Source organism: Patagioenas fasciata, chromosome 3, assembly GCF_037038585.1.
Source record: "Patagioenas fasciata isolate bPatFas1 chromosome 3, bPatFas1.hap1, whole genome shotgun sequence".
Classification (NCBI taxonomy): Eukaryota; Metazoa; Chordata; class Aves; order Columbiformes; family Columbidae; genus Patagioenas; species Patagioenas fasciata.
The window spans coordinates 34,390,224-34,409,273 of record NC_092522.1 but is presented as its reverse complement, the minus strand read 5'-3'; the positions used below and the strand labels follow the sequence as shown (position 1 = coordinate 34,409,273).

At 40.2% G+C, this 19,050-nt stretch overlaps 1 protein-coding gene across 6 annotated transcripts in view; it reads left to right on the top strand.

Moving 5' to 3' along the window:
• Positions 1–19,050, top strand: part of TMEM247 (transmembrane protein 247) — a 59,611-nt gene that overhangs the window by 36,734 nt on the left and 3,827 nt on the right. The window lies entirely within an intron of this gene.

Sequence of the window (19,050 nt, the reverse complement as noted above, 5' to 3'; positions counted from 1 at the left end):
GTCAGTGTCTTCACTCTACTGTGTCCCCAAAAGTTTGCAATCTTAAAAATAGCTAGGCATCCTTGCTGCTGCATGCTGCTCAGTGCAAGACGCCTATTCTTTATTCCACCATAAGTTTTGTTTCAGCCGCAACTTATAGAGAAGTCATAGGACTGGACTGCAAAAAAGAATGGTAGGTGTTTATAATTGTAGATAATAATGTGATTATTGTCTATACTAGGAAGCACGTGCATGTATGAAACTTCCCACAGGATAGCTCTGATCACAGTTTCTGTGTAAGAGCATATTTTTTCAATGAGATGACAAGAGAAATCTTCATCAGTGGCTTTGTTCTGTGAAAAGTCTGTATGACAATATGTTCATAAAATGGACTAAGATGGAGATAAGGCCACAGGCCATACCAACACCTGACAGCATATCTCTTCACTCTTTAATGGCAGAGCGCTCTCACTGCCATCCGCGGACCTCTGGATACTTACTTCTTATGCCTGGTAAGAAATCTTTTCAGGGCCCAAATCTTCAACACAATTAGGGATCTTCTTTATGGCCCTCTATTGAAATCAGGGTTATTCTCTCAATAAAGCAAATTAACTGTTTGGGTTTTGTTTGTTTGTGTGTGTTGGTGTTTGTTTTTTTTTTTTTTTTTCAAATAAGCCAACCTGTGGGGGGAGACCAGAGTCTGTCAAGGTCTGCCTACCATTCCTCTTTCTTCTGAGATTTTAAGAGATATGCAGATTATGAAATATTTATCCTCAGTTATACCCAGCAGAGAGAGATTTTAGTAGACAGCGAACAGCTGAATGGACCAGAAAGTCATGGAGGCGGTGGAAAGAGAGTGTGATTGTAGAGATCTTAGAAGTCACAAAGACTGCTACAAGGGGAGAGACAGATGAAGGAGCAAAGGAATAATATGCTTCAACAGTGGGTATCTTCAGTGAAGGCTGATGTTGGAGAGGAAGAACTAATAGCAAGCAAATAATTCCAGAAAATTTTAATTAAATATTAACAGAGTCAGTACAATAACAAACAGCTGATGCTTCTCAATTAAAAGGAACAGCAGTAGGTGAGGACTGTGATGATGAAGCAGTACAAAACCAAAGCAGTCTGGTCTTGGGGCACATAGATATCCTGTAATGTTTCAACAGGCTATAGGAAAAAGAGATCAAAGATAGATGATATACAGAAGAGGATTAAATCAGGTGGGCAAATTCAGTGTATTCTTTCTGCCTGATGGACAGTTGACTTCCCATCTGAATTACAGACTTATCCAGCCTTTCATAGTTTAAGGGCAAGCACTTGGCACTGACACTTGTTGTGATCCACCAAAAACCACTAGAACTGCATGGGAGAGTGCCAAGGAATTGCAAACTGATGGCTTTGCTTAGTTAGGGAAACCATTCAGCTAGTGTTTGATGGTGTACACTAAAAGGTCTCTAAAAAACTGAATATTCTGTCACTGAATTCTGCCTTTCTTGTGCCTGAAGCTATATTTCTGCTCTAGTAGCATAGGCAGGAACAGCAGTATTCTGGACATTTTTCTTTAAATCCCAGATGACGAGTTAAACCACATACAGTTTCTAGGAGCTTGTATGTGAAGTCACTTGAGGTAATTGCTGCTACTCAGTTTTTTACTCCTTTGGAGACTTGCTCTTAGTTCATAGCCCGGTCACCCAGAAGAGACTTCTGGGACTTAAATTCAGCACACTGTTCTAAGACTGAAAAACTGTTCCATTTAACTATTGTAAGAATAGCATCATGCTGTGTATTAGGTAGCTAGCAGCTGCTTTAAAGCTGCATGAAAGCTAGGAATCTAACATGAGACTCTGGTGTCCCTGAAGAATTATTCTGATTCACGTGAGAATTGAATTAGACTACCATTAAGTTTTCCTTTGTGGTCTTTGTCACTGGTAGACTACAACTGTTCATGAAATATATTATATCACAGAAATTCCATATTACTACGTATTCAAACCATTTCACAACACTGCTTTATGGATTCATTATCCTGTTTTCATACTGAGTCATCCTTGAAGGCATTGCATGACCTCAAAAGACTTTCTTGATCTGATGTCAACTGGATAATCCAGTACAGAGTAAAGTTATTAGCTGTAGTGTTACTTACGGTTCAAGTTATAACTCTACTTTCTGAAGTGTCTCTAAATATGTGGTATTGGAAGACAGGCCATGAACATTCTTGTATGGCTTTTCGTCAGATGTGCCATAACAGATTTCTTAGTATCACCTGCTCCACTTTGCTTTCAATTGGGTAATTGTTAACAAACTGCCACTTGCTTGAGACAGCCTGAATGTTGTTTTATTTTTCCAGTCAGCAGCTTGGATCTGCAGTCAGCAGTCTGAATAACTGAGGAGTCATTACAGACCTAGCTGAGTTTCCCCACAGCTGTGCTGCCATCTGGCCTGTTTCTTTTACATCATGCTCCATGTCTCATTATTCTTTTCCTATGAGCTGTCCTTGTGTCTATTAACCATCACAACTGCTTGTTTTCCCTTGCCTGGGATTTGGTCCTCTAATCTCCTCTTGAGTTTCTTCAGAATTTATTGTCACAGGGTATTTCTGAGCTGACTGAATGAGTATTCTCTTGCCTCAGAAAAAAATGTGATCCCTGTAATATAGGTTCCAGCCTCAGCTGTGTCTTGCTCATATTCCACTCCATCCAAATAAATTTTGGGCTATATAGTCCAGGCTATGTATACAGAGCAAGGAATTCTGGAAAGATGGGTGGCTGTATGTAAACACACCAGTTTTGAGTGTAGGAGAGAATGGGCTGTGGGCCTCTCCTCCCTCCAGAGGGTATGGCAGTATATTCAAGGTATCGCATGGTTAGTGAGCTGAAAAGGAAAATACTGGAGATTTTTTGTGTAGTGAAGCTGCTTGTTGCAGGACACTGATGAGTCATCAGGCATCTGGGAACAGTGACAGTTTTGGGCAAGGAAGGGAAAAGGACTTGCTTCCTTTAGTCAAATCTCAGAGCTGAAGATTGTGGTGGGTAAGAGGAAGATTCCTCCAGCTCTTCTGGGCTAGAGGGAAAAGGGAGTCACTGCTTGTCTGGAGGAAGTCATGCTGCCGAATAACAGAGGAGCTTCTGCTGGTTTCTCTGCTCCTTTGTCTTTTATCCATTCTCTTACTGATAAAGATAAGATAAAGATAACTAAACTGAAGACCCAGTTCCTGACATCAGGATGGAAAAGGTGAATGGGTCACAGTGAATGAAACAGAGAATGAGATAAAAGTCAAATTTGTCACCAGTACAAATCTAGCAAATGGTGTTCTGCAGGGTGCAGATACAACTCAAGGCCTTCCCTTTCCATTCTTGGTACAGCAGGAACCAGCCATAGGGAAACCAGAGTCATTAATATGTCTGCCCTCTCAGTATAAGAAAATCTTAGCTTATAAAACATTTTTTAATTGGAGTTACCATGTATTTTACATTCTTACATTGTGGGTTTTGCATTATTCTTACTATTTAAGCATCTCTAAGCTGTGTGGAGAAGAGCTTGACAATATTAATGAGTTTACTGACTATCATTTTCACAAACTTAATTATCAATTTAAGAGGCTCTTGTCCCTTCCCTTGCTTGAAATGTCTTTCCCTGTCATCTGTGCCAAATGCCAAACCAGCAATGTGAGACTGAGCTATAAGTGATGGTACAAGTGTCTGACAGGGTGACTATGGCAGGCTTACCTTCATTTTCTCAAATTGAAGGTCACTTGTACCTATAAGCAGAAAAAAAAGCTAGAGAAAACGAGACTGTTTTCTCTCCCACCTAGTTTGTCAAAGTTTTTCTCACTTCTGAGTCCCTTTATATCACATGGAGTATTCTGCTTTGGACCTTTTTCTGTCTTCCAGGCCCTGGATCCTCATGACTAAATCTTTAAAGTCTTTCTTGTTGTTTTCAAAAGAGAACAATTTCATACCAACTACAAGTGGAGGCATCTAGTCAGAGTTGCATATAAAGTTTTAAAGGAAGAACTCTTGGGTACTTTCATAATTGTGTGTCAACGTGCATAGTTCTGTGCCCTTCCAAAGTGATGTCAGTTGAGGTAAGCTAATGGATATTGTCTGAAGATCTGGTTGTTTAACAAGTAAGTGCAGGAAACCCAGGCAATTTATACTTGGTCATTTAAAAAGATCAAACAGAAAAGGTAAACTCTCCCTGTCACATGTGTTAAATTCTATTGTAGTTCTAAGTCTGCATAAAAAAGAATAAGTAAACATGAAAGTGGACAGTACTACTCTTACCATTGAGAAGCAGCCTCTGTCTCTCAAGCCTCCATTCTCCCTGCAGAGGACTCCGAGAAGCCTGTCTGGGGTCAGCTCAGTGTCCCTTGTCCAAGCCCAGCGCCAGGCGCAGGCACCAGCCATGCTGACCTCCCTGGCCATTCCGCTGCCCTCACCACCCACCCTCTGCACCAGGGCTGTCCCTGCAGGGTTGCAGAGCCCTACGTTTCTCCAGCCTGAAAAACTGGATGACACTGAGTTACTTAAGACTTGGTTTAAAGCTGTGATTACTAAGCCATCTTTCCTATTTTCTCTTCTGCCTGTCTCCTGGCTTCTGTGGTGGAGGAGACGCAGTTTCATCCATGTCATTCTGCGTGCTGCAGAGTGGTCTTAGTTCACCCTCCAAAATACTCATGATTAACCAGAAGACCTGGAGAAGAAAAGGCTTAAAAAGAAAATGGAAGAATCTGCTGGTGAAGGTCTCCTGAGTTCTGATAGGGATTTTCCTATCATGTCACATATCAATCATGAGAGGTCAGGCAAGTTATTCACAGAGGTGTTTGTTGGCAGAACAACATAGACTGGTGTTGTCATTTTATCAAAGGAGATCTAATTATCATAGTGATGCTACCTTGTGGCAGTCTTTAAAGCCTTAAGAAAGGATCTTATGTTTAAAGTAGTACAATGGTAAAAAGAAAGCAAGGTGGAGCTGGAGACATAAGTAAAAGGCAAAGTAGAAAATAGCAGTAGTGTTTAGCATAGACATGAGTGGCAAGAGGACTGGAGGCAACAGAGCTAGAAAAGTGGAGGTGACAGTAACCAGGCAACAAGATTATCAGCCCATCAACAAACACTTTGGCAGTCTCTCAGGCAAAACATGATAGTCTTTGCAAAGCTGTGGAGGAAGAAGTGGTAAGATTTAAACAGAGCCAAGATATAAAGCAATCTGGGAGGGGGGATGAGGAAGGATGGTGCCCCGCTTATGCTTAGTGAGTAGGAAGATGATGCTGTCATACCTGATGAGAGGAGAAAGAAGGAAAATGGGAAGAAATTTGAGCCTTAGATTAAAATAACAGACCAGCAACAAATACTGAGGTGTTGTCATGGTTAGATAGATGGTGTTTTTAAGTGAATTTCACAAAGTGTTTCCAAGGTACTGATTCCTTCATGCCATTTCTGTCCTCCCTGGGAACTGAACAGCTGAACACAAATGTACTTCTGAAATATCTGGTTACTTTGCCCCATCCTAGAGTCTCCATTTCTTATAAACGGTTTTAATCAAGAGAACAGAAAACATCAAAAGAAGATGAGCTGAATATGAAGTGAAACAGACTTAGATAACTGAACAAAGAGGAAGTAATTGTGAGAACTGATCTTCATGGGAACTGAGGCAGGAAAATATCTGACAGGCAGGCAGCTTTCTTTTGTAATAGATGTTGGGCAAAAAGAAATCCTGTAAGAGCGTGCACCTGGTAAACCCTCAGAAGGAGACAGAAAGAACTGATAAGGGTGCTTAGACTACTCAAAGTCTGTTTTTTTCCACAAGGAAAGCTAAAAAAAGCTCAGACTTTAACAGATGTAGTTGTTGGATAGCTTCATGGATGTCCAGAAGAAATACACAAAGAACTACTAGAAGAGGAACAAAAATAGTGTCAAAGCTATTTCAGAAGAGCAGATGAAAGTACTCAGTGGCACCACCACAATGTACATATAATAAAAATGTGAATATAATCAGCAAGCAGACTCACCCTGAAGAAAGGGATACAGAAGCCATTGGTAGGTGCCAGCCATGTCCATCATTATAAGATAACAGTCATGTAAGGGCATAGTGACAGAAGGCTTACAGTAGATGTGAGTTGCCTCATGCACAGCAACAGGAATGTCATGCAAATGAGAAAATATGGAACATTTGAAGTCCAAAATGGTTTTCACTGCTTCACAAATACACCTCACAAGTATATAGAGAAACACAAGATCGTGTCTTTTAAAGGATGCAGAAGTACCATAGTAAGGCACAAATAATTTGAGACAGCATGTAAGGAAGTATGTCCCATTCTTTAACATTACTGGTGTTGGCAAAACTCTCAGGATACAGAATGTATCTATTCCATATAGCTGGGGTATGTAAAGGTAAAACCACCAAAACTTAGGTTTCTATGTAATGAATGGGTGCTAGCAAAAAGCTTGGTGTGGAAAGGCCTTGTGTAGAAGCTGGTTAGGTCCCAATGACAGTGGAGTCATTCGGAGGATCGCACAGTAGAAAACATGTTTGGAACATTCCCTTAATGTTTCCGAAAGTGTATCTCCTCTGACATTGCATCACTGAAATCTCTAAATGCAGAACCTGCCATGCATGCACTGAAGTAATCACTGTTGAGTAAGAAGTTTAAGGAAGTATAAATTACAGCATCTGGCATATTTGAGAATGAAAAAAAAGGTGGAGGAGCCATTGCAAGGCAAAACAGGCCAATCCTTTTACCCATAGGTGAAGGGTGTAGGCCAGACTTAGTCGAATACAATTAAATTAAAAGGAAGAGATAATTTATACTGTCAGTTTACTGTAAGAAGCAGGTGCTAGAAAAACCTGTGAGTGGGAGCTGTCCAGAACAGCAGGCAGAAACAATCATGTGGGGTTGCTGCCACCCCCTCAATTTGGATGGCATTGGTTTGTGCACTGTACGGAGCAGGTCCTAGGTGCTCAGTGTAGATGGCTGCTGTTCCAAGCCAGACAAAGAGTCAGTTTTCAGGACTCAGATGGAAAACAGTGTTTCCAGGGAATGTCTTATTGATCGATCACCTACATTAGACTTATACCAGAATAAGCATGTGAAATCTTACCAGCACTGATAACATCCCTGTAGACATCAGCTGAGCTAGTAGGACAGAGCTTGTGTAATATGGACAAATTTAGGACAATTACTTAGTGAATCTCTGGCAAAATACACTTCTTCTGGTGGATCCAGTGCTTACTGGATCAGACTCTGACTTGCTGATTCTTTCTCTTGAAAGTAGTGCGTATCAGTCTTTGTGGAAAAAAGATCTCCACATTCAAAAAACATTGGCAATGCTTTTTAGAATGTCCAAAAGCTTCACTAGTGGATTGAGTCTAGGCAAGTAAAATTTTAATTGGAAATAAATATTTTCAATTGACTTTGTGTGACAAACTCGAAGAAAAACAAGGGACTGCAGACATCTCGCATTTTTAACAATGGTGCTAAGAATTTTTTGCATGAAAATGTCATAAGCAGTGATAAAAGAAAGGCCATATAAAATTTCTCAAAGTGTATATATATGAAAGTCATGCAATACTGTACCGGAAAAAGAAGAAAATGTCCAATAACCTTCACTGCCTAAAAAAGGGACAGCAGAGAATCTGATAAATTGCATGAAAGCATTTAAAAGAATTTTCTACAGAATTCATTTTGGAGAAAGAAGAATGTAACCTTTTGTGGGGGGAATGACCTACTGTAACTGAATCATTCTCAGAAGGTTTAGAAATAAATCTTATTTGCCTCTCCACCGTGTCTTACATTTTTGACTGACAGTAAATTACATAGGACTGCTAAATGCAGCAGTGGTGCTGTTTGAGGATTTTTAAACTTTTGAAAAACTGAACTGAGTGTCAGCTCAGTTGTGGATCTCATTAGATGATCACATGGCTAAAAATGGAATAGACTCAGTTGTTCTAGTTTCATTGTCCAGACCTCCACAAACTTTCTCTTCAGTTTGGACAACCTGAGGTCAATCCTAACAACCCAGAAAAATAAACTGAATTCTGAGAGCTTTGTGTCGGATCTTCATCTGTTAAACGCTGAGTTAATAGCATTTCTTCTTCATCTTGCCCATGAGCCCTACAAGATCAATATGCTTTGTCATCTTTAGCTGTATTGATGCCAATACCCAGTAAATTGCTTTGACACCTCTATTTTTTTAGCTAATGAGAGCCAAACACCTAAGCTGGTTATTTGCTCCTGAATAATTATACTGATGAAAGATTAATGTGATCATGGAGATGTCATTAAGTGCCCCGATACTTTTAGAAATCTGTCCCTTAAATTTTGAGGCAGATATATGAATGAAAAAACCCAGAGAGGGACTTAGGAACTATAGAATTCAACAGTAACTCAATGGAATTGAAAAGTTGCTGATCGGTATCCTGACACTTCAAGATAGCCATCTGAACCTGCTAAGGGGAGGAACAGACTTTGCCTTGTGTTTATTCAGTGGTAGCTTTTTGCTCTCCTCTTAGGATTCACATTTACTGGAGATGAGTGCTTCAACCTGTGACATTTTCCAGAAAACTGAAATGTAGAATTTGGATTTGTTTGAATCCTTCATCTCATTTGGAGTGGAGATACAAATTTACATCTCCACGTCTCTCCAAGTGATCAGTCTAATTGATGGATTGGTAGCTATTAGGACTGTCAAAGAAGGAGGCAGCTCTTAAAGCTCTATATTGTGCAAAATAAACAAAATACTTAATAGACCCATGTCAACAGGAGTTAAAATTTGGATGCTCTGTTAGGCAACTTGGAATGAGGACCTGAGGACCTGATGGTGTAAGGCCTTGAGCAGTCCATGTCAGGTGATCACTCTGATGAGCTAACTTTCCTCAGGAGGTAGGTGAAAGCTGAAGTAATCCATGAAGTGAATTATTCTCAGCAATCTGAATATAATTTTTCAGTTTTAATTTGTTTTTCTTCTAAATTTCAAACGTTCCTTCTTCAAAATGGAACTCATCATGCTTTGATAACCTATCTCATCTACTTGATCTTCCCAAGAAGGAGTGTCTGAGAATACATTTGCACTGTTGGCATAATCCTTGATATAATTTAAAACAGGCTAAGGGGCTTTCTAAAGAATGTTTTCTTAAGTAAGGAGATATTAGCAAAATGCAGAAGCATCTAACAACTGAGCCAGGTATTGTATTTCCTTCTGTGTCTTGCCCGACCTTCCTTTTCCCATCCTTGCCTACTGATTTGTGGGCTGACTATTGGCATACCTTGTCCATTTCCTCTTCAAATGCCTTTTACATTTAGTTATCTTTTTCTGTTTGTTTCTGAATTCCGCCACATCCTGGCCAGCTGTGATCTTCTGTGATCTTCGTGCTTCTAAGATGTTCCAGGACTTCCAGATTTTTGGGTGGCAAAAACTCTCTAATCAGTTTTGTCAGCTGTTCATGTAAGACGTATTTTTGCATACATTATCCTCGTGGGTTATCTACAGGTAAAATCAATGACCTAGACACATTGCTTTTTCCCCTTTCTGTAAAATGTCAGGCTATATGGATAAAGACTGAAAAGCCTCTGATGCTGTTCATAGCAATGAGCTCATCTAAGCTAGCAGAGAACCCCTCTTCAATTCTTAAGAGCTGGCACAGGTTCCTTTCTCTTTGGTAGGTATTTCCTTCTGAGCATAACTTGTATTTCAGCTTCCTTCAGATATTGAGTGTGAAACAGCTGTGACTCTACTTCCAAATCTCTTTCCTTCTATTTTCTTTTTTATCATCTCCTGTTACAACTGCCAGCATGGAACCTGCTGGTCACATACTTCTAGTCGTTATGTCTCCTTGTTCCGATCTGTATTGATTTGAAAGCTTTAGCCTCATCTCTACTTTCTGAAAACTCAAGCATAATGCTAACACATCACATGTCTATGATCTGAACTGGTATTTATCATCAAAGTGACACTAAAATCAAGAGCTGTTGTAGGTGCAAAAGATTTATTTTCATTCCCTCTTAGTTGATTCCCGGGGAATACCATGATTTATATAAAGTGCATATCATTAATGGCCACAATTCTATTGATAAAGACATTTTTCTAATATTTACAAAATAGTCTTTGGGTTCTCTGATTTTTACAATAACATAAATGTACTTTCTTCTTTCTCTTCTTCCACAGTAGGTGATTGAAAAACATGAGATTTTCAGATCTGACTTATGAGACACTGAGTTACTGGGTATGTTTGATTCCTTCCATGACAGAAAATGCGTGTACACAGAAAAAGACAGCCCTCTTTTATAGCCTCCTACTGTATTTCTTCACTGCTACAAATTGGCATCTCAGCTCAGTATGCAAACCTGCACCACCCTCAAATCTCACACATCTCCCTCGTTCACACATCAGCAACCCACATCCTCCCATGTCCTGAGCCAGACGTGCAGCTCCCAGCACAGACTGGGTTCCTGCAGCAAGCGCTGCAACTGAAGCAGCCAGTCAGCCTGGAGCCACCGGCACACACAGATGCAAGCTGGTATTAACTGGTGGGCTGAAGGTAGCTCCCTTTGTAGAATGATGGTTGAAGTTTAGCTTAGCTAAATGCTTCCCCACACAAGGAGCTGGAAATTGCTTTTCCCACATGAAAGTGACTCTGAGCCCATGATCACAAGAGTAATTTGTCCTCTGGGCATCAGCTCCAGTGTTGGACCATTCTCACTTTTGCTAGTACCTGCTCAGAGTTGCCCTGGCTGTGATCTGTGGTTGTTGCCTCTCAGCTTTTTCCCTGTGTGCCTCTGAGAATGATCTGGCTCTGTCTTTTTTACCAATGTCTATTAGGTAGTTAATACAGCAGGTAGATCTCCCCACAGACTGTCCTTCTGTAGTCTGAACAAACCCAGGTCTCTCATTCATGTATTTCAGTGCTGTAGTCATCTTAGGACACCTCTGCTGGACTTCCTTCAGTTTGACAGTGTCTTTTGCGTACAGGGGAACTCAGACTGTGTACAGTACTCCAGATGTCATCTCAAAAGTGCTGAAAAGAGCAAATAAGCACTTCCCTTGACCTACTGTCTACACCTTTGCTAATGCAGCCTAGTATGCCATTGACCATCATCCCCCCTGAAGGCATATTGCTGACTTGTGTTCACCTTGTCTGCAAACACCAAATATCCTGTTTACCTGGTGAGCTGGTGGCCATGCAGCCCAGTGCTGCAGAAGAAGTTCTTTGCTCTCTCACCAAGACTGTTTTTTCTGGGTTTCAATTTCCTTTCCATGCTCTAGGTAACATACTGCTCCTTTAGCTTCTCTAGTGGGGGTGGGGTGAGGAGAGGTAAATTGCTTCTAAGAGGAGTTGATGAACTTTGCACATCCAGTGATGCTGTTGCCCGGTTCTGAATACTGATAATATATTACGTAGACACCTAGACAATAGAGGCTACAATTAGGCATCTTATTCACACACACACACACACAAAGCCCCAGACACAGCCTTTTGAATGAAGAATGCTTTGCAGAAAATATTGTAATAGAGAAAAGTCTCCCATAGGCTGTTCCTGTCCAGGTACATATCCACTCCAGAGAGGTCTAATTGCTATTTAACTGGAGACACAGACCATGAGACTATTCAGTGCTGCGTGTGCTCCATCTCCCATTGTAGCTGTATTGATGCTAGATACTTCCCTGAAGTTGTTATGTCTTTGTCTATATAGCCCAATCCCTTCATGCTGTTACATCTGGCTGTTCAAACCTATTGGCCATTCCTGGGCTCACTTCAGGATGGTGTGCCAAGCCTTATGTCAGAAGGATATGTTTTCTTTGCCGTTATTGTGTTGCTACAGTTGTGTTGGCAGCAAGAATGACAGCCACAGCAGATCACTTCAGGGTGATACAGCACTTTTCTTCTTCATTATATGACACAGTTGTTTTTTATAGTATTGTCTTTAATACTGGGGGTGAAGGAGGCTTGACTGTGTTATGATGATCAGCATAATTTCTGAGTTGTGCTGTATAGGCCATGATACGACCTTCCCCTTGTCCCCTCCCTGCTCTTGCACAATGTTGCCATTTGAAGAGAAGGCTGCTTGGAGCAGCAACAGAGAAGCTGGAGAATGGGGCCCAGTCTTTATCAGCTATAGACCTCTCAGTTAACATTAGAAGAGCAGCTGTCAGCTGCCTCAGAGATATGTTGAAGGGGCAACTCTAGGAGTTGTTTCTTGGAAAAAGGGTGTGCTTGGGCAGCTTTTCCAGAGGTTTTAGCTGATGGAGAATCTGTAAGTATTTGCCTTCAGGGAACAGGAGGCAGATAACCTGGAAGATAAAGATGAGTCATGCTGGTAGAAAACCTCAGCAGGAGTTATATTAAGGACTATGAAGACCTGGGGCCAGCTGGGAAGGCTGGATGGTCTGACTTGCTGGGAGAATGTGAAGGGAGCTGAGAGACATGATATTAGCAGGGTTACACTCTGCCAAGGGGATGCGTGCCCTGGGATGGTACAATGCTGGCTTCCTCCCTATGCACTGCACACAAATGCCAATTGAAGACAGTCTGCCTTTCAAATCAAGTGTGTCTATGTTCAGTTAATATTTCTTTGCTCTTTTGCTCCTCTCTGAGTCATCTATTATTCTTTGTTCCTAGAGTTTCTCCATAAGGGAGTTCAGTCTTGGGGATATTTGCTTTGTTTTTTGGGAGCAATTGCCATTTAAAGCTATTTGTTAGCTTTCTTTCTTCATTCAGTCCATGTATTTGACTTGTTTCTTCTTTTGTATCTTTGTCCTGTAAGGATTCTTTCTTATCTTGCTTCTCCAAAACACCAAATGTCATCTCCCAAATTGTTCTTTGTATGTGTGTCCTGAATTATCAACTTCCACCCATCAGATTTAGAAGCACTGTTGTGCTTCCATTGCTTTTACTGTAATTGTACTTCCTTTTGAGAAAAAAAAAAGTCAGCTAGTGTAAGTAAGAAATGTGCTCCATTTACAGAAGTAGAGCTGTGCCAGGAACAACTTGGGCTTTTAACTGAATCATCTGACCTTGGTTTACATGGTAAGGTCCTGGGAGAACAGACTCATCTGCATATTTATATAAAGATAGACATATTATTAATGTTCAGTAAAGTTAGTCATAAAGAAGAGAGCACCATCCCAAAAAGTTTATAGAAATGTCAGAAGTGTATACTAAAAAAAAAAAAAAAAAAAAAGTAGTCTTGGTGGCTCGAGAACTGATTTTTTCTCTTTGAAGTGCTAACTTTTTTTTTTTTTTTTAATTTGGGAAAGATTGCTGGTAACTGAGAAACATATTTCAAATGCTAATGTCATACTGAGACAGTTCTGACCACTTAGTATGAGATGGAGCAGGCTGAGTAACTAGGCTGACATTTTAATGTGAGTGGTATTAGTGTGTGGGTGCTTCCAAGTACAGTTGTCATTGTGAGCCAGTTCCCAGGGTAGGAGGAGAATAAGAGCAGGTATCCAAATAAATCAGGGTGTCAGCTCTGTGATGGTGTCTCAGTCTTGAGCACAGGTCTGATTGCTAACAGCATGCTTGGTACCTCTCTGTTCTCAGAACACTGGAGATGGCTTCTCAAATAGCTGTGTTTCCATCTGTCATGGAAACTGAGCACCACACAGCCACCCGCTCACTCTCCCTGGTGGGATGGGGGAGACAATTGGAACGGTAAAAGTGAGAAAACTTGTGGGCTGCAGTAAAGGCAGTTTAACAGGTAAAGCAAAAGCCACACATGCAAGCAAAGCAAAACAAGGGATTAATTCACTACTTCCCATGGGCAGGCAGGTGTTCAGCCATCTCCAGGCCAGCCGGCCTCCATCACGTGTAATGGTTACTTGGGAAGACAAACGTCATCACTCTGAATGTTCCCTCCTTCCTTCTTCTTCCCCTGGCTTTATATACTGAGCATGACATCATGTGGTATGGAATATTCCTTTGGTCAGTTGAGGTCAGCTGTCCTGGCTGTGCCTCCTCCATACTTATTGTGCACCCCCAGCCTTCTCACTGGCAGGCCAGTATGAGAAGCTGAAAAGTCCCTGACTACTTAACAACAACTAAAACATCAGTGTGTTATCAACATGATTCTCATACTAAATCCAAAATGCAGCACTATGCCAGCTACTAGGAATAAAATTAACTCTATCCCAGCTGAAACCAGGACACCATCTCCTTCCTTTCTCAGTGTATATGCTAAGTTTTCTAAGCAGAAATACAGTACACTCTCATTTTAGTGAATTGTCTCATCTGAACACATATATCCTAAATATTAAAAAAAGAGATTTGCTAGCTATTGAAAGTGCTCCTACCCATGCAATGAATGCAGTAAACTGTGGTTATAAAGAAGAAAGTAGAACTACCTCAAACATAAGACACTACCCAACCAATATCTACATAGAAAGAAATTACATTTTGTCAATTGGTTGTCATTCTCTGAAGGGATCCTATATTCCAAGAGATCTGCAGGCAGTTGTGAAACTCATGTAGGCATAAGCAATGGGAGAAACCACCTTCTATAGTGATGACCCAAAGCCAACAGAAGAAAGACTGCATTCATCTTTCAGGACTGGCCTTTCCTTGGCTTGGACTCCATCAATGATCCAGAACCTAACCGAGGGGGTTAGAACATGGAGTAATTCACTTAGAAGGAAAAATTTCATTAATTCTTCAGTGATTGATATGTTGACTGCAGTGAAAACAGCAGCAAAAGTAGCTCAGGTTTAGCAAATAATTGTATATTTATTCAGAACTTACTTCTAATACCTGGAATAACTGCAGAAGTTCCTGTCAGGTGTTCAAAAAAGCTTTTTCCCATTTTAAATGCATTCATGGTTCTCAAAGGTCCTATACCAAAACCCAACCACCAACTCCTTACTCAAACTCTGGATATGGTTGAAGCCCTGTTTCTGACTAAAAGCTGCCTTTAAATACCATGCCGTCAATACTGTGCTGTCTCAAATCTTGTGATGTCAGTTACACCTGTCAAAAATTAGTATACAATTTCAGGAAAATCAAACTGGTGGTACTTTTGTTGCTGGTTATTGATACTTCTTTGCTTTTTCTGCCCACTCAGAGAAGTCAGACACAACATTCACAGCCTTTTACTCTCATCTTTCGATTACCTTTCAAGCTTAGGCATCTTGATAGCTTGGCAGCCCTGGAGAAGCCAGGCTGGACCTTTTCACCAGAGCGAGTGGGGTGGGACCCCAGTTGAAGAAATTATCTTTGCTGGAGTGTAGTTAGAATTTTTAATGAGTACAGACTAAACTCTGAAATTAAGGAAGCTCCAAACTTCAGGTCTAATGAAACAGATCTCTCAGTGTTCCATGAAATACTGATGTAAGAAGTTACCTGTATTTGGGGGGGGTCTCAGTATTATCTGTCAGGTAAAAGAACACAACTTTATCTGTAGTGCTTCAGAATTGTTGTGAAATATTCTAGGCCAAAAGCAGAATGTCATGGAAGAAAATGAGGTTTGCTAAACTATTCTAGATTATAATCTGATCCTGGAGGATTTTCATACAATCATAAATTACTATAACACCCATATCCTTCAAAAAAATGATCAGTCAGAAAATTAATTTGCCCTAACGGGTCACAGAAATATTTATATTTCCTATTAATATTTAATTACATACAAATATATTAAAATATTTTTGTATGTAGATATATATGTATTCATGTGTGTTTGTATATGGTAATTAAATCTTACAGGTGAATAGTTTTGCACTGTTTAAACAAAATGGAAGAGCTCTTTTCTTGGTGCACAAAGAAAAGAAACCATAATAAATCAGCCCACAGAAATGAAGTATCCCAGTGATGACACAGAACAGATGTTGAGTTTCTTAGACAAGCTGTAGAAAGACCAAAAGAATGAGTTTTGCAGTAAAATTAGACCAGTTTCTCTCAGTACAGCTTAAGTAGTATTGCCTTCGTTATCCAGTGTGTATACAGCCCACGTGTTTTGTGTTTATATTCCGGAAATTCAAATGTATATTCTAAGTGGTCATCAAAATTAACTAAAAGGAACAATGAAGCACAGTCAGCTAGGATAATTTAAAAGGGTTCATTGGAATTGATCAAAAAATATATAGAGGAGGCAGCTTAGTCTTTAAAGAGCTTGGGAATGCTTGCGATCATAATTTTTTTGACCATTATATTTCACAAGGGTTACATGTATTTTGAATTCACTGGAACGTGTACTCTTCTGTTTCACATAAGTTTTGTCTGACCAGAAAAAGAGGAATTTGGCCATTTGTCTGGAATTCTACATGCTTGGTGTTCTGGAAGCCCTAGTGGTGTTGCCCCTATACACAGATTGACTGCCCAGTGCATGCAGAAGACCTCCAGTGCAATCAAAACCTGAGAGTGATTGTCCATGTGTTAGTTTTTCTATCTACTCGGGATTTTCCTGTGCATGCTGTTCTTTCTGGTATGATTGCCCCTGTGCATCAGTAACTTCATAAATTTGTCTGTTTTCAAAAGGCAATGTATGCAGGAAAAATGTGATACTAGTTTCCTCTCTAAGACAAATTTTATCCTGTCTAGTGCTGCACTATTTGGAAGATGAAGATATGAGCAAAGAAGGATGGGTGCACATATAAGACTGAAGATCAGGCGTGGGTATGTCCATGTGGGTGTATTAGCCAGTGACTCAATTCTCCATATGTAAAAAGGAGATAACTCCCCTTATGATATCGTTGATTCACAAATTAACCCAAGTGCATAAAGAATCTATGGAAATACTGTGTGTGTGTCACAAAGGAGGTACTCATTTCCTAAGAGACATCTATGGAAAACTACCTAACTACTCTGGCAGCCTAAAAGCTGCAGTCTAAGGAAAATATTTTGCCAGCCTTCTCCCATTTTTCCAAACAACAGCACTATGATCCAGAGTATTGGAAAGTTGTCTAACCTGAGGGGACTGAAAGAGCTGGTGTCTACATACAACTCCATTTGCTGACCCCTTCTTTTATTAAATATTATGTAGGAACTTGCATCACCTGAGTCACTTATTACAAACATCTTGATCTGAATTTGGCCTCCCATATAGATGCCTATATGAAACACACTAGGCTTTACAGAGAAATTATCTTCAGATGTTGAAATACGTTATGAAAAGAGACTTCCTACTCAGGCGTGAATGTTCCTCACTCTTTAAATATAGACAGTTATCTCAACTGTTATATACCCTACTGTTTCCTTGCAACTATGGAAAATCATATCAAGAAGGAAATGAAAGTCAAATTTTGCAATAGCTAGCAATAACTGCAGCGCAAATGACAACAAGAGTATACCTTCCTGCTGTGCATTAACTTCAGCTCTGCTGGCAAACTGACAGCAAGTTTGGAGAGATAAGAGGAAAGCAAAACAGGCCAAAAGAGATCATCATCTGAAAATGGAACTAGCAGCCTACACTTCTTCGGGTGCAATGAAAAATGACATTAGCTTCCTCTCTGGTTTGAATGTGAAGGCAAGTATTTTAATACAATAAATCAAGGACAAGAGCATGAGAGATGCTGAGAACTTCACAACTCTCCGAAGCACCTGTTGTGAGTCTGTCTGCAAAAGACTGATAGGAGTTTGGTACATGGAGAATGAATGATTTCACAAGCAGTTACTGTAGGAGGTTCACTGCATATTTCGTGCCTACAAAAGAGTGTCCTATGCCTCCCACTTGCCTATTAAGTCATTCAGCAAAACTAGATGGATTTCCTAACTGTGCTACAATGTTGATCCCTGGACAGAGATTAAAATCCTTTTTGTAGTTCTTTAAGATTTATGGGGATGTACATTCATTCATGAGGATGTCTTGAGACTATCTGAAGAAATACATCATTAGTAAGCATTTAAGACATTATGATGTCTGCATTGTCTGCCAGGAATTCAGGAAACTTAACTGCAATAAAAGCACAAAGATTGCCAAAGCTCCATTTCAATGTCGTCTTAGAAAATACACATTACTTTTGGAAAGCATAAGGTAAATATGCAAATACACACATACACACAAATATCCTACATCCCTTCTTGCTCTTTTTCCAATTATTTGATAAGTAGGACCTGTGTTTAACTAGGTAATTGGATCATTGGCACCAAATGCAATTGAAAACTCTTTAATAGTGTCAGTCAAAACTAATGACAGAATTCCAGAGCCTTGCATGTCATTCTTTCTTCAGTGTGCCTTGGGATTTGAAAATCCAACTAGAAACTGACAAAACACTTGATAAATGATGCAATAGGAAATGGCCTCAGTAACTTCATTAGTCTTTCTTGTTTTCACTTAATCTGTCATCCAGCTCTCCACACATCCCCTACTGAGCAAATATACTGACTTAGCACTAGTGTATGTGATATATGGATCAGGTCAAAAAGCAATTGAGGTCCCTGTGTTTATTTACATGATACAATATATAATTGATAAATCGGTTTCTGAAAGGTGCTATATACAGACTACTAGTAACAGTAGAAGTTTTTCCTCCCAACTCCTGAATAACAGAGAAGAAGAAAGCTTTCTTTAAGATTCTGAAAGGACTCACATTACCATATTAGAGGGACATCCTTTACTGTATCATGCAGTCACTGTGAGCTTATGACCAGTCCCTGCAAGGGATTCCAGTTTATAGATGGGAAACTGAAGTACTGGCACGTCTGCAGTAGGGAATAGAGGACAGCGTTGAATTTCCTGGGCTAATTACTTCAGTGGGTTTCAGTGCAATGCCTTGAAGATAAACTATCCAGGAACACTGAAATGGGATAGCTATTATCATGGTGCTTTTTCTGTTCCAATAAACCTGACTCCTAGAAAGAGCTGTGCTTGGGCACAGGGACATTCCGGGAGTCCATGCATTCTGACAGAAAGCTTCACTGCAATATATGGATGTATTGACAAGGCAGAAAACAGTGACAAAGTAGGATGGTCTGTGACAGAGGAGAAGGTAAGCTCAGTCCCCCTTGAAGCACCTGGATACTGCCCCAGCAGTTGAACAAGGAATGTGGCAGAGTGTGACCTTGCCAACAGCAAGCATCAGATTGTTGTGGCAACTGGGCAGCTCTGAGGTCAGCCAAGGGAAGAACCTCTGTGGTCACCGT